Below are 24,775 nucleotides of genomic sequence, written 5' to 3' on the forward strand. Positions count from 1 at the left end.
ACTTCACTTAGGAGAAAACACAGTAAAAACATTCCAAACTGAGGAAACAAATTTGTTTGGGATTGGATGGAAGGAATCTTCACTCAAAACAAGTAAACATAAGTAGAGCTTAGGGTTCCTTTAGATGGTGCATTCCACTACTGATTTTGATTTTTAAGTTCTACTGAATTTATACATAACTTTTCAAATGCACACACTCCATGATCCACTATCTGGATTTGAAGTCAGAAGAAGGGAGTCTATTGGTAACCTGTGTGCTGGGAATCCAAACAAATGGTCAATCCTGTCAGTGAGGTTTTTAAACCTATCTGTTTCAGCTAGAAACACTCCATTTAAATAGTTGATAAATTACTCACAGTAGACCTGTCCAGGAAAGAGAAGAAAAGAAAGCTCAGCAAGCACAAGAATATAAATAGCCACCAAGTATCATAACTACATGGACCTTTTTGAAAAACAGAGAGAGAAACACTTAGGGTGTGCATCAATCTTATTATCTCTTTTCTGACAAGAAGCAGAAAGAGGGACTTGTAGGGCCCTTCTGCATGCCAGGAACCACCTACTCCCACCCATCTGCCAGGCCAGTTCCGTATGGTCTCTAAAATCAATGTATCTCTGTTTGTGAGATTTTTTTTTCCAATTAAGGAGAGCGTCTTTCCTACTCAATTTTTCTGCAAACTCCTCAAAGTACTTACAGGATTGAATTTGTGTAAAATTTAATCTATTTATTATAGATGGTATATAGACTAATACTGGCTAATGTTAATTATTCTTTTCTGTGTACCCAGCTGATATTAGCATTAATTCAAAAGTGTTTAATAAGCCCTTTATGTTTGTTAAGTGTTGATAATATACAGTTGAATAAGACACGTTTTGGGGTGAACTTTTTAAACTATCTTCCATATTTATACTAAAGCAGGGCTCTGTTATCATCTTTTGATAATTTATCTGTAAGATAAAATTATGCATGAATACATAGTTTTTGATACAAATGAAGGGTGTTTTTTTATAACAGAATTTGGGGAAAAGGTTCAATAGCTACTTTCCTTGAAACACTATTACCACGTCTTTCTATATTCTTTAATTTTAAAAAGAATCATTTGAATTAAGTGATACTTAAGGTAAAACGTGAAAAATATTATGATATCATCAAATCATGACAATTTAGGAAAACAGTCCTTAGGAGGAGCACAAGAATATTATTTCTGGCTAAAATAGCACTTTGCTGTAAGAACCGTAAATGTAGCATATAAAAGGAGTCTGACTTCAGAATTCCTAGTATTTGAAAACCATACAAAGTAAGAAAACAATGTTAAAATAAGGAATTAAAAATTTTACTCTAAACAATAGCTCTTCTGCGAGTGAGTTACATCTTTATGTGTGTTTTCTATCTGACTGAACACACATTTTTATTGATTTGCAACCAGCAAAGCCATTGGTACCCATTTTAGTATAGAAAGCAAGCACTCTAGGAAAAGCATTTGAGAAAACTCTCTCTATATTGTGGAAAAACATTTGAGAAAACTACTATAGTAGTCATTTCTAAACCAAATTCTGTAACCGAGAAAGTAAATATTAATATATGGCCACACAAAACTATCAACTTCCTCAAAAATGCACAGAAATAAGTGAATTATAAAAAGTTGGCAGGACAGGGATGTAATTCATGTGTGAGACCCTCCACTTAGGCTGTTGCTGGCCAGGCCTGGGTCACTGGAGCTCAGGGCGCTTCTCCACATTCTATAGCCCCGCTGAGCTCACCGATGTCTTAGCAAGAGTTTGTAAGAGGAGAAAGTGACATTTTCACTCACACTAAAGCTGATAGTTCATCAGAATAGTTCAGTGGTGCCTCATTTTGGAGAAAACCTAATATAAAAATTCCAAACTCATGAACTAAATATATTGAGGGATTGTTTCCCATTCAAAGTAAATAGCCAAGCCATTTATATTATGTGCTCCAGTATTGATTACACATCAGAATTCAAAATTTATACAAATTATACACACACATATACACACACATGATGTAGTATTTTGATTTGAGGTCAGGCATGAGATTATTACAAGTTGTAACTGGCCATGTAACTCTACAATTCATTTGTGGGTCCTTGTTTCCCAAACTATACAGTCAGGAAAACGGGCCCCAAACCCATTTTAACTCTAAAACTGTATGATTCTCTTATTTCTCTAAGAAAAGTTTACTACATCAGTGGTATAAGCTCACAGTTCCCTTATACACCTTGTCCCCAGACTCCCTATTTTGAAGAGCGGTGGTTTTGGCCACTGGTCTGGAAACTACACAAGTGAACTTCCTGTGGTTCTAGAACTTCGGCTTCTGTACATCTGGACTTTGGGGGACATGTCAGGAAAAAATGTTTTTAATCTCCAAATATCAGTACAGAATTCTACCTGAGACTTTCTACAGGTAAAATAAAACAGTTGTCTTTTCTTGAAAAAAAATCTCTGGAAAAGCAAGTTAATACACCAAATGCTCTCTACCGTTTCTCCAAACAGTCTCTTAAGTTTCTAAGGTCTTCCACCATTTGTCTATTAGTGGAGGAGAGCATTATAAACAGGTGACAAATGAATGCAGATGGAGAAATAGAAGACTACTGAATTTTAGTTCATGAGTTTATGTATGCCTATAAACGTATGGCTGTAGTTTTCTCTTCCTACACAAACTATCGTCATTTACTAACTCAGCAACTATAACTTGAACTCTTACTGTGTGCCAGGCCTTGTGCTAGACACTAGATGCAAGCAGATGGAACCAGACAGGCTTTGGCCTCATGAAAGTTACAGCTAGCACAGACATAAGCACTAAATAAATTGTTATACCAAATACATTCATAATCACAAATTGTGCTAAATGTGATGAAGGGAGAAAAACGAGAATATCAAGAGAGAGAGGATAAATCTCCTAACTTAGAATTTGGGATACTTGAATCTTCAAAACAATTTCTCTTTTATGCCAGGTCAGATATGATCTCTGAGGCCAGGCTGAGTGTATCAGTCAGGGGTATCCAAAGAAACAAAATCAATAGAAGCTATATATATAAATATATTTGGCTTCCCTGGTGGCTCCGTGGTAAAGAATTCACCTGCCAATGCAGGAGACGTGGGTTCGATCTCTGGGTGGGTCGGGAAGATCTGCTGGAGGAGGAAATGGCAACCCACTCCAGTATTCTTGCCTGGAAAATCCCATGGACAGTAGAGCTTAAAGAGCTACAGTCTGTGGGGCTACAAACAGTCGGACGTGACTGAGCAACTGAGCATGCACAGACAGAGAGAGAGTTCTTTTAAGATTGACTCAGATGGTTATGTAGGCCAAGAAATCTCATGATCTACCATTTGCAAGCTGGAGAACAAAGAAAGCTGGGGGTGCAGTTCAGCTCAAGTCCCAGGGCCCGATAATAGAGGAGCTAACAGCATAAGTCCAGGTCAGATCCAAAGGCCTCAGAACCAGGAGTGCAGATGTCCAAGGACAGGAGAAAATGGATGTCCCACCTCAGGAGGAAGGAGCAAATCCCCACCTCCTCTGCCTTTTTGCGCTATCCATGCTCTCGATGGTTTGGAAAATTCCCGTTCACATCAGTGAGGGTGGATCTTCTTTATTCACCTTATTAATTCGAATGCTAATCTCTTCCAGAAACACCCTCACAACGGCTCAGAAATAATGTTTTACCAGCTATCTGGGCATCCCGTTGCCCAGTCAAGTCAACACATAAAATTAACCTTCAAATACAATGCAGAAAAAAAGAAAAAACCAATATTAAAGGAAAGGGTAACCTAGAACTTGGGATATTTGAACCTTTAGAACAATTCATCTTCTAAAAAATTTTTTAATTTTATTTATTTATTTATTTGGCTATACCCCATAGGTATACCCCACTTACTTCCTGACCAGGGATTCAACTTTCAGGCCACAGCAGTAAAAGTGCCAAGTCCTAACCACTGCTCTGCCAGGGAATTCCCTAAAACATTCATCTTTTATATAAGATGCTGCCTATAGATCAGATGTTTTCTTGAAGGTCAGACTGGGGAATGTAGAATGTCCTTCCTCTCTGTAACCCTCTCTCTTTTCTTCCTTCTTCATCCACAGGTTCCTGGAAACCAACTCTTTCCTTCATTCTCTTTCAGAAACAGTTAGGCCCCCATATACATCCAGCTGGGCTTCCCCTGTGGCTCAGTGGTAAAGAACCTGCCTGCAATGCAGGAGATGTAGGAGGGGCAGATTCGATCTCTGGGTCAGGAAGATCCCTTGGGTAAGGCATGGCAACCCACTCCAGTCCTCACCTGGAGATTCCCGTGGACAGAGGAGCCTGGTGGGCTACAGTCCATGGGGTCACAAAAAGTCGGATACAACTGGAACAAGAGCATGGACACACACATCCAGTTGTGAAAACCAATACCCAGGAGACCCAGTAATAGCCTGGAATTAGACATGATGGGGCATGATCAATGGTGGATGGTAAATGAGAACACCTTAAGTAAATGATCAGGCACACCAGACACCAGGACTCTCAGAGTGAGGCCATGCTAGCAAGCCCTACGTTCCTTTTTCTTTCTGTTCTCCCTTTGCTTGGCTTCTTGGCAGCATTTCGCTGAGTTGACGACCTCCTCTTCTGAAACACAACACTTCTTGGTACACTCTTCCTCTCACTGCCCCCTTCCAAACTCTCTAGCTCTTCTCTACCCATCTCTAAATGTCAGAATGACTCAGGATTCTGTCCTGAGCACTCTGTCTTTGATTCCTCTTCTGCTTTCCTTGATTAATTATGTTCATTCATGTGACTTCAAATGCCATTAGTAAAAGACGTCTTCCAAATTTATATCAAATGCTGCAATCTTTCTTCTGAGCTCCAGTAGCAAGATTAAACTCTTAATTTACATTCTTTAATCCTGTTCCTCTCCCAGTCTAGCCCATTGTATGCATTAACACCACCATCCACCCAACTGTATGAGCCAGAAACATAGGCGTATCTGTGATGCCCTCACCTCCTACTTTCTTCATGCATTCCATCATATAATCTTGAATCAGCCCACATCTTCCCATCTCCTCTGCCAGCGTACTAGGCCTGGCTATTCCTATTACCCACCTGGACAACTATAGTAACATTCCGTTGATTGGTCTCCATTGTCTTCTCCAGAAGCAGCTATCTTTCTACAGGTTAAAAACCTTCATTGGCCTTCTATGGTAGTTTAAAAAATAGGTTCAAGTATTTAACTAAGAGTCTTGTATAATCTGACTTCTGCAAACCTCTCCAACCTCATATTGGGCCATCTCTATTTCTCACGGTGCCTAAAACATCTTGAGTTCTGTCTCACATCCTTATTTATCACAAGCTACTTCCCATCTCAGGGCCTTTGGGTATATATATGCTCATCCCTTTGAAAGGAACATAATTAACCTCTACTTCCCATATAGCTGATTCCTTATTCATTGGGGGTCAGTTTATTATCACCTCCTCAGGTCTTCCCTAGTAACTCTCTATATTGAGGTTCTCTAGAGAAATAGAACCAGTAAGGATGATGGACAGAAGGACAGACAGATAGAGATGGAGCTATGTAGATAGATAAATAGATAGACATTTTATGGAGGGGAGGGGAGGGGTGCTAGGAAGTCTGAAATCTGTAGGTCAGCCCAGCAGGCTGGCAACTCCAGGCAGGGACTGACCCTGCAGTCTTGGGTAAATTCTGCCCCAAGACTGTTGTGTCAAGACTTTTGTTCCTCAGGGAAATCTCAGTTTTGTTCTTAAGTTCTTTCAACTTATTAGATGAGGCCCACCCTCATTAAGTAGGCTTATCTCTTTTATTTCATAGTCAACTGAAAAAATAAAAGGGAAAGTCAACATATTGTAGATGTTAGCCACATCTACAAAAGACTTCTATAGAACATCTAGATTAATATTGAATTGAAAACCTGGATACTATAGCCTAGCTGAGTTGACACATAAAGCCAACCAACACACCCTGCTAGACGTATTGGACTCTTTTTAATCTTGCTTTTCATGTGGCTGGCATATGTGTTTTATTTCCTCATACCAGATACCTTGATCAGGGCCTAGAATTTTTCCTTATTACTATTCAAGGTTAGACTAAAGCACTTTTAACGTGCAAAAGAAATTTTGGGCTACAGAATTGCTTCCACAAACTTCCCTTCATCCATGTTTTTCCAGCCTAAAATTTTGCCAGTTAGAGATAATTTAAAACGCTGTCAAACGTTTGTTATAATGTCAAACGCTGTTAAAATGTAAACTCCATAAGTAGTAATAATAATTATTGTGTTATTGGAAGTTCTAAGCTGGCATTGGTAAAGTAGAGGAAAAAGGAAAGTTACATTTGTCTGTAGCATAGTTTTGAGTAGGACTCACTCTGACTCTCACAAGAAACTACCTTCTCTGACCCTTTTACCATCTAGTCTCTGGTGTTTACATCTGCTTTAATTTCCTCCTCTCTTTACAATGGCTTCCTATGACTTTGAATATTCTTCTTTGCACTTATATCTGATTGTTCTAGAATACTTAATTAATGTCTGAAGTTCCCTAGATTATCACCCAGATGTTTTATCTAGTATTGGTAAATCCTCAAATTTTCCTTGCAAGAATATAGGGTTTTTTTCCTTATAATGACTTAGTGTATTTACAATTCACATTCTTATGCAATAGTAGGATGAGCACATACTGTAAAATATCAGAGGAAAATATTAGAGAGAGGCAGTGCCTCAATCACTTCCCAGTAAAGGCAATAATTAGTAACCCTATCAATTATTAAAATTATTTCAGTTATTGTCCTATTGAAAGCAATGCAAAATTCCCCCTTCCCAAAGAACGGGAGGGAGAATAAAACCACAGACGTTCACTAGCTGTAGTTAAGTGACTTTAGCCATCGTTATGTTAAGATTCCCTAACTTGGTAAAATCTAGGGTATTGACAAACTGGAAACAGACCAAGGCCCAAAATAATTTTCATATTAGATCTCGCCAATATTAAAGTGGTATACTCATCATTTAGTGGAATACCATTTAAAGTGGTATACTCATACTACTCTTGGCACAATTAAGTGATGAAGAGGAGGCTAGCTGGGTTGTGAAAGTTGTGGGCCACTTGTTTTGCCTTCTGTTAATGATCTTCCACTCAACTGAGCATCTTGGGGAGGAGAGGGCAGGAGTGCAGATAGGATGTTATCTTCAACTTAGTCTACCTTGTTCTTTTGTAGAAGAACCAGTAGAAGGGAACAGGGGTTGAAATTAATGAGGTGGAAATGCGATTCTGAATTATCAGTGCATTTCCATGATCTCTGCTCACCCTTACAGGCTGACTGCACTCAATTTCCTTTAAGCTTCCCTAGGTAGGGACGTCTAGACACACAAGAAAGAATTATTTCTCTCTCATGAATCTCTATTCCCTGTATCCACTTCTATTACTACCAAGGGAGATTTTAAAAGTTAGGGAGACATAAATAGAAAAACATTTCTACTTTTTGTTTCATCTAAAAAGCCTTTAAGACATTTTTGTTAATAGAGAGAGGATTTTCCCTAGTATCTTTGGACATGTTTCTGAAAAGTTCCTCTAGGTTACTTCTCTGCGTATGCTCCCCAGAGCACAGGAATGTAAGTAACATGACATACCCTCTGTGCACTTTTTCTTCAGTTCCTTCTGTCCTTGTTGGAGAAATAGTTTCCATTCTTTCAGAATGCTTTTAAATTCTAATGTCAGAGAACTTTTGCAAAATCCAAATATGCACTTGGGTTGATCACGGTGGATTAAGTTGAAATAATATCATGCCTGGATGCAATAGCAGTGAAAAATTGGTTATGTTCCACTTCTGTGGATACAGTAAACAATGATAAAATCAGGCAGGGAGACTATTTTTATTTATTTTTTAAGAAAAGAAAGAAAATTGCAGCCAGGAAATCAAAGAGAAAGGCTTTTGTGTCTAGTAGGACTTCCTTGGTGGCTCAGACGGTAAAGAATCTGTCTGCAATGCAAGAGACCTAGGTTCGATTCCTGGGTCAGGAAGATCCCCTGGAGAAGGGAATGGCTACCCACTCCAGTATTCTTGCCTGGAAAATCCCATGGACAGCGGAGCCTCTCAGGCTACACAGTCCATGGTGTCACAAAGAGCTGGACACGACTGTGCAACTAACACTTCACTTTGTCTAGAGTTGACCAACTAGCTCAAAGAATCTACCAGAAATAGTGAAAACTGTAGCAGCTTCATGATAGTTTGGAGGAAGGAGAGTGCCCTTGGGTTGAAGTTCTTTATTGGTAAGGCTGTTTTGAGTTGAACCTGGAAGGAGGGAAATTAGAGAGGTGGGGGGAAAGAATTACAAGCAGAGTTTCAAGGCGGGGCACAGAGGTTCGAATGAGCACAGTGATGGGGATGGGGGTGGGGGTTGAGGAAGGCTGTTTGTTCCAGCCAAGGGAGGGGCTGCCTCTGAGGAACAGGATACCAGCCTGTTCTCTGAAGGATGGCCTCAGCATGCCTGCCCAGTGGCCCACGCTGCTTCTGTCTGGCAGAAAGCCTTCATTAAGAGCTTTTGAACTGCCAAGGAAATTAGTCCCCAGTTTGGCTGAGTTAAAATTCAACTCTCCCCCATCCCACCACCAACCCTTCAGGATCCTTTCCTTTGGCCATAAGACCTTTAACACTGCTGAAACAATGAGGCAGAGAAGAAAAGGTTAACAGTTTTTCCTAAGCAATTAATTTGGGCGTGCTATTTGAATAACAAGTTTTCTGGTATTCTCTTAATTTATTTTTCGCTAAAAATTCATATCAGACTCATAGCTACTCCATACAAGGACAAGTTTTGGAATTCTCTCTTTCTTTGTTACACACACGCACACTCATGGCCAGTTACAATCTCATCTCTCTCCCTCACTCAGAATTTCCCATAGGTTCTGACCTGGGAACCTATGTTCCTATTTAATAGCACTAGCTGGTGAACGCAGCAAAGGAAATCTTAGCATTTGACTTTCAACTCATACTAAACATTCGACTGTGTGTACACGTTGCGTAGGAAAGCATAGAATTATAACACTCGGGGGGAAAAAATCTGCCATTTCCCTCAGAAGAAAAAAAAATCACGTTGGCCCAAGAATCTTGTAGTGTTCTTTTATTTCCCCTCTTAATTCCTGAAACCTAACAAGAAGATCCCAGAGAATGATTAGAGTTTCCCAAGCTTGGTCCTCAGTTCTTCTAAAACACTTTTCTTTGGGGTTTGCATGGGTGTGCGGATCTTTATTAGATTTGGTTTTTGCCCAAATGCCTAACTTAATCTGTCGTCATCCTGTTATCTTCAAGTGAAATCCGAGTCTCCAGGAGGAACTTGAAAAATACAAAACAAAAACAAAAAAAAAAACCCACACCTGGTCTGGCACCCAGAACACTAAGGGCTGAAAGCCAGGGCAGATTCTTCAAGTATAAGAATCAAACCATTCACCGTCTGGCCTTGGGATCGGCTCTGCCAGCCAAGAGGGAACAGGAAGCTTGCCTCTGAGCCCAGGAGTATGGAATGCAAACCCCCAAGCAGTTATTTGCTGTGGTTTCAAGTTTTGTCCTAGAAGTTAAGAACAATGTGAAGTCTTTTCTAAGTAGCATTCTGGTCAATAAGTACCAACCTAGCGCTCAGAGTCTTTGAACCTACTCCAGTGTGCACCCTTTACACACTATTTTAACACTGTATTAGTTTTTAAAGCCAATCTATTATGGGTACTAGTGTACAGAGAGCCCGGATCTCCTGGCTCATTAGGTTGCTATTTAAGACTGAGGGAGATCAAATACCCTCCCTAAAAGTCCTTAGTAGGCACTTCAGTGCTTTCTGTAAACCTCAGCCGGCTACTGGACATTTCTCATGGGTCACACTCGATTTGTAGTTTACAGATTTGTCTAGGGGTTGGGGGCAGTTTAAGAGGAAAGGTCTGAGTTTACTGTAGCTAAAACACATGTGCATTTAGACCAAATGCTTGCTGGCAATGCAATGTAATAACTCATTTCCAAACCCTTTCTTGGAAAAAGAATTCAGATTACATAATCATGAAAAACAAACCTGTTGCCACTCAGCATGAACTGACATGTTACAGTATTTTATGGCTGAGAGTTGTTAAGCCAGCACCCAGTTTCATGCATGGAGGAGAACACTGGGAAAATGAGAATCTGCCAGTTTTGTTCAAAGTTATGCCACTTAGTGGTAATGACACAGGCAGTTCACCTTTCTTGTTAGATCACATTACCTTGGGACTCTGAGTTGATTAAGTAGGTGCTCATTTACTGCTCATTAGAGCCGTAGGATTATTATTAATAGCCATCTAGGAGCTGGTTAGAGTGTTTCGTTAGATGAGCTCTTCTTAGCAGGAAGACCACGTCGGGGGTCCCCAGGTGTCCTCCAGTTTCCCATCACTTACACCCTCTGCTCTAGAGCCTTCCTGATGCTGCCTCCCTGGGCAACAGAAGTAATGAGCTCCGATCTGGTGTAGCTGTTCACCAGCCTACACTGTCCATTAAAGTCAACCGGAGAATTCTAGTGTTCTGAGTCTGTACACGTTTCAATTCAGATGGGCTTGGAGATAAAAGACTAAACTGGATTGTCATCTATGCTTCCTAACTTAAGAGCCAGATACAGGTTCTGTCCTAAGACTCCTGCTTGTGATTCCTAAAGGAGATCTATGAGCCACAAGGGTGGGTCTGTGGCCAGGCATGAAAAGGCATTACGTTCTCCCTGCAGACGAGTAACCAAATAAAAACGCTTTTCTGCCTCAAGCAAAAATTTGACCCAAATTTCTATTTTCAGCACAGAAGTGAAAAAAAAGAAAACAATCTGACTCATCAAATTAGGCAACCACCAACTCACCGTATAACCTTTCCTATGATTAATATACCTTATAAACTTACTAGGAGGTGTAAAAATCACCTTAGTTCTTCCAGCAGAAATCACAGGTAATTAGATGACACAGCCTACCCAGAATAGTACCTTTTGAGTACTTACCGTATGGCCTGGCACTAAGAGCTCTCCACAGATTATCTCACTTAATCCTCGTGACAACACTATTAGGTGGATAAAGGTGAAAAGAGATTGAGTCATTTGCCCAGTGTTTCCCAGCTGGTAGGTGGTGGCCCTGAGAAGTGACCCTCAGTTTGATACCTACAGCCCAGCGCTGGGCTGCCTCCCGGTCACCAGGCAGGATAGGAATTTAGAAGGCGAGGAAAACATCCTTCAGTTGCTATGGTCAGTGGATCATCTTCATACATCCTGAACACAGCTTCTGTCACCTTTGACTTTTCATGAAAAAGATGTCTTTTTTCTTGGTAATTAAGAGTCACATGCAAATCTGAAAAGTGTTGGCTACCTGGTTTAAAATAATCAGGTATTCCTATTTTCTGGTTCTAGGATTCTAGAAGCAAAATCTTCTTGAAGGGAAAATACAAGGGATAATTTTATACTTTTTATCTCTCAGCTGTCTGGGTAACTGCTACCAATCATGAGAGGAGAGCTAGGTTCTTTGTCAAAGAAGCAAAGGAGACGGGAAAAAAAGAGTTGCCCGTTTGTGGTTCGTTTGCACTTCAACTCATCCTCAGAGGTCTTGGGTGAAGCAGAAAGGAAAGCAGTCATTCCCCAACTTTTTCTCTCCCTTCTGCTCCCAAGGATTTTCACGACAGAGCTGGGTGAGGAGAGTTGGATGAGTTTCTTCTTTTGGGGGACACTTTGATCTATCATTTACAAGTTCTACATACAGTCATTGAAACTTACTATGTGCCCAGCATTGAACTAGGCATAAGGATTCAATGCTCAGCTTTTTTGGTGGCTATGCAGGGAAGTGGACATCTATAAAGTCAGGCAGTCCCCATGTGCTGTTCAAATATCGCGCCTGCTCTCATAGGCAGGAATAGATTTAAGGCCGAGGGTGTGAAGAAGCAAAGTCAGGGATCCCTTGGAGAGAAAAGAGAAGGAAAAGAATCCTCATATTTGTTTTGAGTTTTTCTCGTTTGAGAAGTGAGGACTGGAATATAAGGGAGTCATAAAACTTGTTATTTATTTTGTGATATAGTGAAGGTAAAGAGATTTTTCTGAAATCATGGCTCAGGGGCCCAGTACGCATGATTTAGTTTCTTCTCATGCAAACCTAGCCTCACCTAAACACCCTGGAGTCTGCATTCATGTAATAGATATAAGGAGATCATCAATTTCTGTTTGCTTGAGACAGTCACAGTTTCAGCATTGAAAGTCGCACAACCCACGAAACCATCCTCCACTCTTGGGCATTTGCCATGTTTGTCCTTCAATGATTCCTTGAAAGGCAACAAGCTAAACCTACACCCTCAATATGTAGGATTATGTTTTGCTTAGAAGCAAATGAACCAGTCTTAAACATTCTCTGGCCTTTATTTTTTTTCAATGTCTTATACCCTAAAATAATAAAAGAATCTCCATCTAAATCCACTTAAAAACATTCCAGAACTAGACTTCCTGGGTGGTCCAGTGGTTAAGAATCCATCTTGCAGTGCGGGGGACACTGGCTTGATCTCTGGGCCAGAAAGATTCCACATGCCACAGAGCATCAAGGCCGCGCTATTAAAGCCTGCACACCTAGCCCGTGCTCCACAACAAACCACCACAGTGAGAAGCCCACACGTGACGACAGTTAGCCTCCACTCTCTCTAACTGGAGAAAACCAACAAGCAGCAACAGAGACCCACCGCAGCCAAATAAAAAAGGATACATTCTTTAAAAAAAAATTCTAGAACCAATAAAGGGCCTGAATGATTTAACTGTTTCTCAAATTTGGGCTTAAAAGAGAGTGAGTATACAATTTAACTGAAAAAGATATTTTTGAGACTAAAAAGGCTGACTAAAGTTATTTAACATGTGTCATTTTTAACATATTTATTTATTGAGCAATAAACTTTTTTTTTATATTGGTGGATCTATAAAATACTTCAGTTGAAGATCATTTAAAAAAAATTCGCTCGTAAAAACATATACACCAGGAACGTCCCTGGTTGTCCAGGGCTCGACTCCATGCTCCCACTGCGGGGGGCACGTGTTCCATTCCTGGTTGGGGAAGTAAGATCCCGGGTGCCATGAGGTGCAGCCAAAAATCAGAAAGCAAAAACCCATATATACCTATGTATAATAAAGCAAACTTTTGGAAACATTTATATTATCTGAATATTAAAAATAATATAAGCAGAACAATTGTTGTTGGTATGTATTTATATACTTTATTCAGTTTCTTAGCTGTATCATTTGCTAATACTTTGTTACGGAGATATTTCTGAAGAATATGTTGTTTTCAATACGATCTTTACTTTTTCCATCAAATTGCCACAATTTTTTCCAATTGACTCTTCTCTGGAGCCCACAGTATTTTCAACTGAGAACTTATTCTTCAGGTGGTGAGACTCATGGTAAGCTCAGAACAAATTCTGCTGAATGGAGGAGATTCTCAATCCTATTCTTTTTATTTTTAATTGTGCAAATACCTCAGCAAAGGTATTTTCACGGGTGCCTTATGTTTGCCTTCATTCAGAGTATTTTATTTTTTTTACAAATACACTTAACAAGACAAAGCTTGTAAGTTGTCTCCATTTATACTTCTTTAAAATATTTTGTACAATTTAGATGCTTCAAAATTGTCAGCTTTTGCAGTTTCATTCCCTCTGGGACAGAATATACATTTATGAAATAAAAATAAGAGGCTCTCTCAGAAGATTACTCCACAAGTCTGGATATTCCAAGGCACAATGGTAGAATTTAAAAAGTAAACCTTGCAAACTGATTATGCTCTCATAGTTTAATTTGTTCATTTTTTCCCCTTGCTTTTGTAGGATACATTTCAATATCTCCCTGTTTCCAAATTTGTTTTTAAGAAATGCAATTTTCTAAAAGCTTCAAAAAGCATTTCTGCACTCTAAATTTCTTATTTAGCAAGAAATTTCTTAAAAGATAGACTGTAAAGGCAGAATTGTACCTATATGATCATCACAAAACAAATTATCTTCAAAATTAAACTTTTAACTAAATTTACAATGCTGCTGCTGCTGCTGCTAAGTTGCTTCAGTCGTGTCCGACTCTGTGCCACCCCATGGACAGCAGCCCAATAGTATTCACAATAAGGTCTAATGAACTTTTAAAACTTTGATTCCATGAATCTTGAAAAAATTGAACAATTATTGGAATTAATTTTTCATTTGAAACTGTTGACACATAAAAAATGAGTCATTTAGCTGTCTGCAGAGTTCTCCTATTAATTAAACCAAGCACATTAATAGTTATTTTTCATGGTTCATACTCATCCAAGAAAACCTTAAAATAATATCTAAGATTTAAAGTAAAATCTGGGGTCTTTATAGCATGTTTATGTCTCAGTTCTTGTTATTGTAGGCCCCATGGTTTATGGTAAATGTTGGCAAAAATTTTATGTATGTTGTATAATTATTATCAACCTTACTGAAAAATAAAAATTCTGTACTTCATTTTCACTAAACCTGTGTTTTCGTTTTGTTTAGTTTTGTTTCTTGAGCTCATTGTTCCTGAGAGAGCTCATTGTTCCTGAGACAGCTCATTGTAAAATCTTTAAAAATTGTTACAATAATAAAGTAAATGCAGGTTTCCCTTGCTTTACAAAAGTAGAGTGTGTCTATTATATCTTTCCTAAGCTGAAATGAAGCAACAGTTAGAACTGGACATAGAACAACAGATTGGTTCCAAATACTGTTCCAAATACAGTACGTCAAGGCTGTATATTATCACCCCACTTATTTAACTTATATGCAGAGTACATCATGAGAAACACTGGACTGGAGGAAACACAAGCTGGAATCAAGATTGCTGGGAGAAATGTCAATAACCTCAGATATGCAGATGACACCACCCTTATGGCAGATAGTGAAGAGGAACTAAAAAGCCTCTTGATGAAAGTGAAAGTGGAGAGTGAAAAAGTTTGCTTAAAGCTCAACATTCAGAAAACGAAGATCATGGCATCTGGTCCCATCACTTCATGGGAAATAGATGGGAAAACAGTGGAAACAGCGTCAGACTTTATTTTTCTGGGCTCCAAAATCACTGCAGATGGTGACTGCAGCCATGAAATTAAAAGACACTTACTCCTTGGAAGGAAAGTTATGACCAACCTAGATAGCATATTCAAAAGCAGAGACATTACTTTGCCAACAAAGGTCCGGCTAGTCAAGGCTATGGTTTTTCCTGTGGTCATGTATGGATGTGAGAGTTGGACAATGAAGAAGGCTGAGTGCCGAAGAATTGATGCTTTTGAACTGTGGTGTTGGAGAAGACTCCTGAGAGTCCCTTGGACTGCAAGGAGATCCAACCAGTCCATTCTGAAGGAGATCAGCCCTGGGATTTCTTTGGAAGGAATGATGCTAAAGCTGAAACTCCAGTACTTTGGCCACCTCATGCAAAGAGTTGACTCATTGGAAAAGACTGATGCTGGGAGGGATTGGAGGCAGGAGAAGAAGGGGACGACAGAGGATGAGATGGCTGGATGGCATTACTGACTCGATGGACGTGAGTCTGAGTGAACTCCAGTTGGTGATGGACAGGGAGGCCTGGTGTGCTGCGATTCATGGGGTCGCAAAGAGTCGGACACGACTGAGCGACTGAAGTGAACTGAACTGAACTGAAGCTGAAATGATGTGAAGTGAGGAAGCAATTTATTTAGGACACACCTTGCTAATGGAGGCACAGAATAAATCCATCTAAGGCACAGATGCTCAAAGTTCAAAGCTGTGGTGGATGGATGCTCAAATGCTGAGTGTAGTTCCTGGGGAAGGAGCTTGGCGGTGCCTCTCTCCCAGCTCCAAGTGTGTGCTCAGTCACTCAGTTGTGTCCGACTCTTTGCGACCCAATGGACTGCAGCACGCCAGGCTTCCCTGTCCTTCACCATCTCCCAGAGCCTGCTCAAACTCATGTCCATCAAGTTGGTGATGCCAAGTGTGCACCTCCTGTATAATATGGGCTCCTGCAAAACAAACACACAATGCTGTTTTCACTTTTTGCCCTTTTTTGTGAAAGTGAAAATCCTCTTCAGATTTGGTTCAGTTATTGAAGAAAGGTACTGTAAGTGACTTAAACCAAATTTTTGAAAAGCGGAGGATAGCTGTAAGGTGTTGTGGTCTTACATACTAGTATAAGACAAAACCGTTTCAGCAGGATTGCTCACCCTTCTCTGTAAAGGCTCTACTGCAGGCATGCTTCACCCCCACTTCCCGCCTTTATTTCGCATGCATGGGAATTTCTGATATCTCACACTTCAAAGTGATCTCTCCCACTGGGAGACTGGCAGTCTACTTCCTCACTCACAGGCCTCTCTCTGGACTAAGAAACCACGATTCATCCACCAGATGGCCACCAGGGGCAGCAGCAAACGCTTCTCCAACATCACAGACAACCACAAGTTCCTTGTCCCAAACGGCCTGCCTATAGGCAACTGCACTTTATCAGCCTGCATTCTATATAGCATATAGGATGAAAGTGGTGGAGCTAGTTACCAGTGTCAAAATTGGTTTTGAATAAGTCAGAGGTCTTTTCACTGCTGGTTCGGATTTGTCCACTTGTTAATTGCTGGACACTGCTTACGCGCCGTGTAGCTCACGGGCTACCAAAGAAAGCCATGGGGGACTTCCCTGGTGGTCCAGTGGTTAAGAATCCACCTTCTGGTGAAGGGAATTCAGGTTCCATTCCTGGTCAGGGAACTGAAATCCCACACGCCACAGGGCAACTATGCCCGCCTGCCGCAACTAGAGCCTGTGTGCTGCAAACTACAGAGCTGGCCTGGCAACTGCTAAGACCCAACAGTGGCCAAAAATACATAAATATATAAAAAGAAGGCCAATCATAGAATATGGAAGTACAAAGTGATCTATCAAACCCAGCCTGGCTTATTTTAATACAACTATTTTGAATAATGTTTTCTTAAAAACAACAACAGTTCTGGGACACCCGTTAAACCAGAGGGATGCCAGGACAATAGAAGTAAATCAGGAAGTATACTCACCTTATCTACTACCACAGGGTGCTTCATGAAATGGATTTCTGTACTCTACTCCAAACCTGTTAAATCTGAACAAGGTATAGCATCAAAATTTGCATTGTAAGAAGCTTTCCATAATTCTCTTGTTTGCTTTAAATTCTATTTATTTGCTTACTTATTTAATCTTTTTTTATTGAATTGTAGTTGATTTACAATGTTTTGTTAGTTTCTGGTATACAGCAAAGTGAGTCAGTTATACATCCATATATATATATATTTTCAGATTCTTTTCTTTTATAGATTATTATGAAATATTGAGTATAGTTCTCTCCATGGTATTCTTAGGGACACTAAAGTTTTCCTCCTGGTTTAGGGAATTCCTTCACCTTTTACTGTGTCAAGCCCCACGGTCAGAGAGGTTGGGAGGATCCCGTGCTTCACGCCATGGCTGATCTAACACTTGGATCAAAACTATTATTGAAAATGAGCTAGACACAAATTGAACTTCAATTAAGTCACAAGATAAAAATACTGTCCTCTCCTTAAGCAAACTTGTCTTGCAAGTTGAGAGATTTATTTTTGGCTACATCATTGCCTGTTGGGGAATTTGGCCTTATACCAGCCACTTTCTTTCTCTGAGGATTAAGTTTATAGCTAAGGAATATATAATTAACACTGCTTTTAATACTTTGGAAGAGATAAGCATTAGGTGAGATGTTTCCCTTCTAAAAAAAAATGCTACTAAAATTTTAAAAAACATACTTTATTTCATTTCATTCATAAAAATTACTACTGCTAGACTCATGTGTTTTGAGTTTCTGTAAGGTAGCTGATTCCAGAATAATGATGTTTTGTCTGTTTATTTTCTTAATTTGCATTTTGGGTTTTTTTGTGGGGGGAAGGTCAGTAACCGCCTGTGTGAATTTTTAGAAATATCTTGATCTCACTGACCTCAGCTACAAAATGATTTTAGTCTAGTGGTTGTCCACTGTTCATTCCAGTTTCCTGAATTCGTCTTTTAAACCTTTTTGAATGTTTGGAATTTTTATTATGTGCACATTATTGTTTTATTATTTTGTTAGTAAGAAAGATTTTATTAAGCGGTAGGATTATGAGCTATTATGTTTTCCTCTCTTTAAACAAACACATATTATTTTAAAAAGAAAGTAAGCAAAAACATTAGATCCACCAAGGGAAGGGAGAGAGAAAAGTAGAAGCATGATGTAGTAACCCAGGATATAGGACAGCAGCAAGAGTTAAACACTTTCTAAGGTACGGTATAGGGGATCACCTAGTGGTAGAACTAGGAAAAGCTTTTTAAAAGTTTAAGATCCTTTTTTCCTGTGCGAGGGTCCATATGGATTACAATCAATTTATTTAAAACATGAGAAGATGTTGAATATATATTTTTTGTGATCAGCTTTATTGAAATTATACTAATATGTTGAATATGTAAATATTTACCCCAAGCCTCTCTTTTCTAGAGGGATCAGAAATCCCCTAATATTAAGCTTTGAAAATTAACTCTTGTCTCAAAGAGTGTGTTAAATTCATGGTTCCATGGTCAAAAAAGAGACACGACTGAGCAACTTTCACTTCAACGTCAGAAAAAGTCTAATACACACAAAACAAGCATGAAAGCATGACCCTTACCTATCAGAAACCTCTGGTCTAAAAACCATGTTGTTGTTTAGTTGCTAAGTTGTATCTGACTCTTTGTCACCCCACGGACTGTAGCCTGCCAGGCTCCTATGTCCATGGGATTTTCCAGGCAAGATTATTGGAGTGGGTTGCCATGTCTCCAGGGAATCTTCCTGACCCAGGGATCAAGCCCATGTCTCCTGCACTGGTAGGTGGATTCTTTACCACTGGGCCACCTGGGAAGCCCAGGTAAATCCATTAGGATTGTACTTCTAATTTAACAGTTGAGGTAGCTGAGGTTCTATCTATTTAATAGAAACTTTAAACTATTTGGGACCAAGATGGAATTTTCACTTGTTGAAAATAATAATGAAACATATGAGGACGGCAACTTCTGTTTTTGTTTCGGTTCTCCCCAAACAGAGACTAAGATAGAGATTTAGTAGCAGTTCATTTGGAAGTAGTTCACTTGCGTGATGATTCCAGGAGGCCTTAGGGAGCAGGGAGACTGAGACAGGGGAGGGGGAGAAGCCAAGAGAAGGGGGACAAACGGCAATTATTATAGTAGATGCCTATGGCTCAATTCTCCCAGCATCTCTCAGAATTGCCTGTGGGAAAGATGGAACCCTGTGATGTTTATTTATCTGCCTCCTGAATCCATTCATTGAGGATTGCTTCTGTAAGCAATCTGTATATTGTAACTGCCCCACATCTCCAAGCTGTGCTGTGTACTGACTGAACAGCCTCCTTCAGCTTCAGAGAAGGCCCTGGAGCAGAGAACTGGAGTGACATGTGGCTTGTTGAGGTGGAAAAAGTCTGAGCCTACAGGGAATTCTCTACCACAGCTGTGGCTGAAATCAGAGCTGGGCCAGGGGGATGTCATAAAGTACTAGCCATAGACCACACCTTATATCACTCAGATCTTTTTGTCCTCTTATTAAGTTCACGTTGTCATTGTACTCTCAAGGTGGTGGCCACGATTTCTAGAAAGGACTCTGTGCAGGGGAAATAGTGGAATAAGGTCACAATGCCTGCTGGTCCCAAGGCCATGACTGATATTCATCAACTCTCTACCACTTATTCTGGATGATCTCATCCTTGGCCAGCATTGGCTGGTCTAATTTATTTGCCTGGTGGGGGAATCCCAGAACTTCATCTGAGAGGTCAGGCCTTTCACTGACTTGCCCTTATTTTGCTATAGTGACGGCAATTGCTTGTTCATTGTTGTTATCAAACACAAAGACACGTAACCGTACCCCAAGGAACCCCCTGAGTTCCAGACATATTCTCCACTGCCCCCTTGACATAGCACCGTGCTGGCTTCTTATGATAATCAAGACTGAGTTACCTCACCAGTATTGTAACTCCTTCCTTTGCCTGCTGTTACATCCACATAAGGAAACCAAAGAGATCAGTTGTAGCTTCTGATTTTGTGGAACCCTTCATGTGTCACTAGCAGTAGTGGGATCCACTCCCCACTTTACCCCGTAGAGCCCACACTAGAATGGGAGGCACAAATGGGTTATTGGGAGTGGTAGTGAGAAGGGCGAATTCCTGTTCCATTTCTTGGCATCTGGATTCTAGCCACGGGGGACACCGATTGATTTGTTGGTTAATACAGATAATGAGTTTTGGAGGATATTTTCCCAGGTCTATAGGATGTTGCCTTAGTTGAGCTGTTCATAGGCCATTCCAATCTGGTATTTGTATGAGTTTCCTGACGCTGCTGTAACAAAGTACAAACAACGGGGTTGTTTAGAATGACTGAAATTTATTGTCTCAAATTTCTATATTCTAGAGGTTTGAGATCCTGCCATTGGCAGGATTGGTTGCTTCTGAGAGCTGTGAGGGAGACTGTCCCATGCTTCTCGCCCAGCTCCTGGTCCTTTACCAGCAATCTTCGGTGTCCCTTGGCTTGTGGCAGCGTAACTCCATTCTTCACATGGTGCTCCCCCTGTGCCGCTGTCTCTGTGTCTGAATGTCTCCTTTTAATAAGGACATAGCCATACTGGATCAAGGGCAACCCTAATGACCTCATCTACAAGCTGATGATATCTGAAATGACCCTGTTTCCAATTAAAGTCACATTCTGAGTTACTGGGAGTTACCACTTCAACATATGAATTTATGGTGGGGGGAAGACACAATTCAACTCAAAGAGTATTAGACCAGCTACTTCTAGGAATACTTTGGCTACCTGATCCAAACAGCTGACTCATTGAAAAAAGACGCTGATGCAGGGAAAGACTAAAGGCGGGAGGAGAAGGGGACGACAGAGGATGAGATGGTGAGAGGACATTGAATCATGTCCACTGATTCAATGGACATGAGTTTGAGCAAGCTTCCGGAGATGGTGAAGGACAGGGAAGCCTGGCGTGCTGCAGTCCATGGGGTTGCAAAGAGTCGGACATGACTGAATGACTGAACAACAACTTCCAGGAAAAAGGCAGGATACAGTAGAACCAGCAAATCCCATAGTCATGTACACATTTCTCAATAAAAGGAGTGCCTTGACCTGAGACAATCTTATTCAGGATGCTATGACTGTTAATCAGGTATTCTGTAAGCCCTTCAGACAGTACAACTGGTACAGGCACTGCAGACAGAGAAGAAAAACCAATATCAGGAGCAGGTATCAAGTCCTTCAGAGTGGAAGGGATCCAATGCAATTGACTTGCTATCAAGAAGCTGGTTGTTTTTACTTGGGTTTCTGAGGGCCCAGTGTCAGTCTTATGATGGCAGGTTGATTATGCACCAGAAATGGTGGTTAAGTTCAGTTCAGTTCAGTTCAGTTGCTCAGTCGTGTCCGACTCTTTGCGACCCCCTGTATCGCAGCATGCCAGGCCTCCCTGTCCATCACCAACTCCCGGAGTTCACTCAGACTCACATCAATCGAGTCAGTGATGCCATCCAGCCATCTCATCCTCTGTTGTCCCCTTCTCCTGCCCCCAATCCCTCCCAGCATCAGAGTCTTTTTTTGCAATGAGTCAACTCTTTGCATGACGTGGCCAAAGTACTGGAGTTTCAGCATTAGCATCATTCCTTCCAAAGAAATCCCAGGGCTGATCTCCTTCAGAATGGACTGGTTGGATCTCCTTGCAATCCAAGGGACTCTCAAGAGTCTTCTCCAACACCACAGTTCAAAAGCATCAATTCTTCGGCGCTCAGCCTTCTTCACAGTCCAACTCTCACATCCATACATGACCACAGGAAAAACCACAGCCTTGACTAGACAAACCTTTGTTGGCAAAGTAATGTCTCTGCTTTTGAATATGCTATCTAGGTTGGTCATAACTTTCCTTCCAAGGAGTAAGTGTCTTTTAATTTCATGGCTGCAGTCATCAAAATAAAGTCTGCCACTGTTTCCACTGTTTCCCCATCTATTTCCCATGAAGTGATGGGACCGGATGCCATGATCTTTGTTTTCTGAATGTTGAGCTTTAAGCCAACTTTTTCACTCTCCACTTTCACTTTCATCAAGAGGCTTTTTAGTTCCTCTTCACTTTATGCCATAAGGGTGGTGTCATCTGCATATTTGAGGTTATTGGTATTTCTCCTGGCAATCTTGATTCCAGCTTGTGTTTCTTCCAGTCCAGCGTTTCTCATGATGTACTCTGCATGTAAGTTAAATAAACAGGGTGACGATATACAGCCTTGACATACTCCTTTTCCTATTGAGCCCATGCTGTTGGGTGCATTTACAGCCATCATCCCTGATACCATGGCTGCTCTGATGATGGGACCATTGTGCACTTGGGTGACTAAGGACATCCACTGGACAATACATCAGACCAATCCTCTTGTCCATCTAGTTGTGCCTCCTCTGTGGTGGATGCTCGCCAGTGAGTACTGACGTAAGACACAAAGATGTGAATACTTTGTTCTTTTTCCTATAAGGTCTACCCATAACCCCCTTTTCTAAAACTGTTTATAATATTAATAATTTAATCCTGCTTCTTCCAGGCCCCTGATCAATCAGCCAAATCATTTGCCCAGAGGTGTATCCTGACCGTGGGCTACCTTTTCTTCCATGTGAAGCAGGCAGTAGCCTGTTCTGCTCACAGCTCTACCCACGGGTTGTTCCTCTTGTGGTGCTGTAGGGAACAGCAGTTTATTTTCAGGACACCCCAGCACAGTTCTCAAAGTGTTGAGTCTTTACTAAAAAAAAAAAATCATTCTTGATAAAAATGCTGCTTCAAGAAAACCTCTTGCATACTGGAAAAGGGAAAACCTTTCAGTGGTTCCTTGCTGCTCTGGAAGCACACCGTGAGCTAGAGCTGAGGCACCAGGACCCACGGAGCCACCCTTTGCAGGGACAGAGTCCCCCTAGGTGCAGAAGCATCGGCCTGTGCCTGGTGGTCAGGGTGGGGGGAGGTTCTCCCCTCAGTGCAGACTCCCTGCTCAGGGAGTTCCCCTTAGGATCTCCTTAGGAGATCCCCTTATGATGCTGCAGGAGCATCGTGTGCAAGGCTGTCCTGAAAGCCCCGCTGCCCTGCTGGTGGTGATGTGATCAGCTGGGTGATCATCAGCACATTGAGCCAAGCCATCTGTGAATGAGGATCAGGCATTTTCTCCTCTGTTGGCTTGTTTGGGGGAACCTAAAATAATCCGTCTGCAATGCAAGGGATGCGGTTTCCATCTCTAGGTCGGGAAGATCACCTGGAGAAGGGAATCGTGACCCTCTTCTGTATTCTTGCCTGGAAGAATCCCATGGATAGAGGAGCCGGGTGCACTATGCAGTCCATGGGTCGTGAAGAGTCAGACATGATGAAGCGACTGAGCATGCACGCGTGCACTGTAAGATCTCAGATATCCACAGAGACAAAGTCTTGGTGAAGCAGAACAGGTGACCTATGGCCACTTATCTATTTATGTAAGTTATTCATGCCATTTGGACCTACTTGGAGCCCATCATAGAATGGTTTGCTGTTGTACCCACTAGAACCCCTGACTTGGTGGGTCTGACAATACACAGCTAGTGATGGACATGTCTGATGTTCTCAGGTCAGGTGCTCGGTCTTTAATAAAGACAGCAGCACATCAGGATGCTTTTTTTCAGATGGTGAGTCATTCTCTATGGAAAAAACATGGCCTTGCTCCAGGATGCTAGGGAGTCTGTGCAATGAATTGCTCCCTGATGCTTGCCAGCGGGTTGGCCTTTTCTGCTATACTCATCTCTAGCATTGTTAGGTTTGCAGAGGACATGGCCACATACAGGGCCCTCCCTTGATTTTGCACAGTAGTGGCTCTCAGCCTTCTGCTGGGCCAATGCTTGAATATTTCTGATGATATAAATCAAGTGAAATCCAAGTGTGTTGACCACTAATCTCTCACCTAGGAACATAATCCCAATCAAAATTTCAGAAAACTCTTGGAAAAATTTATATTCTTATTCTATTTTTTAAAGAAAGATAAAGGCCCTAGATTAGACACAATTTTAAAAGATCAGAATGTAAATCAAGAATTTGTTACCTAATTTCATGACTTACTATAAGGTGGCAGTAATCAAAAGTGTATTACAGATATAAAGATAGACAATATAGATCAGTAAAACAGAAGAGAGGCACAAATATATCCTTATTTGTATATTCAGTTAATTTTTAACAAAGGTGCTTTCAAAAAAGAAAGGATAATCTTTTCAACAAATAGTAGTAGAATAACTGGATCTCTAGATGGGAAAATGTAAAAATATCAATCCTAACTTCATAACACATGCTCATGAGCTCAGCTGGGTCTGACTCTTTGTGACCCCATGGTCTGTAGCCTACCAGGCTGCTCTGTTCTGTTCTTTCTAGTTCTGTTTTCCTTTGACAGCTAATAAATAGTTGAATAATTACCCTGGAAAACAATGCAGCTGTAACCATTGTTGGAATTTGGTTCAAATCCCGGAACAGTCAGATACTAGACTCACAGAGCAGTGTCTGAGAAAAGTTCTTCTCCCCTACCTGCTCCCTCCTCTCTCCTTAGGGCTTTAAGGAGAGTGGAGAACAAGGCCTTTCTCCAGCAGGCAGTTTTACTTGCCAAGATAATTTTAAGTTACAATGTGCAAAGTTACTAGGGAGTTGCTAGGAATGTAAAGGTGAATTCAAAAAGATTTTACCCTACAAGAATTTTTGAGTCTGCAGGGGGAGCCAGACAAAAATAGA

The sequence above is a fragment of the Bos grunniens genome, chromosome 16, assembly GCF_055505025.1.
Source record: "Bos grunniens cultivar Pamir isolate PY7600 chromosome 16, Bosgru_T2T1.0, whole genome shotgun sequence".
Classification (NCBI taxonomy): domain Eukaryota; kingdom Metazoa; phylum Chordata; class Mammalia; order Artiodactyla; family Bovidae; genus Bos; species Bos grunniens.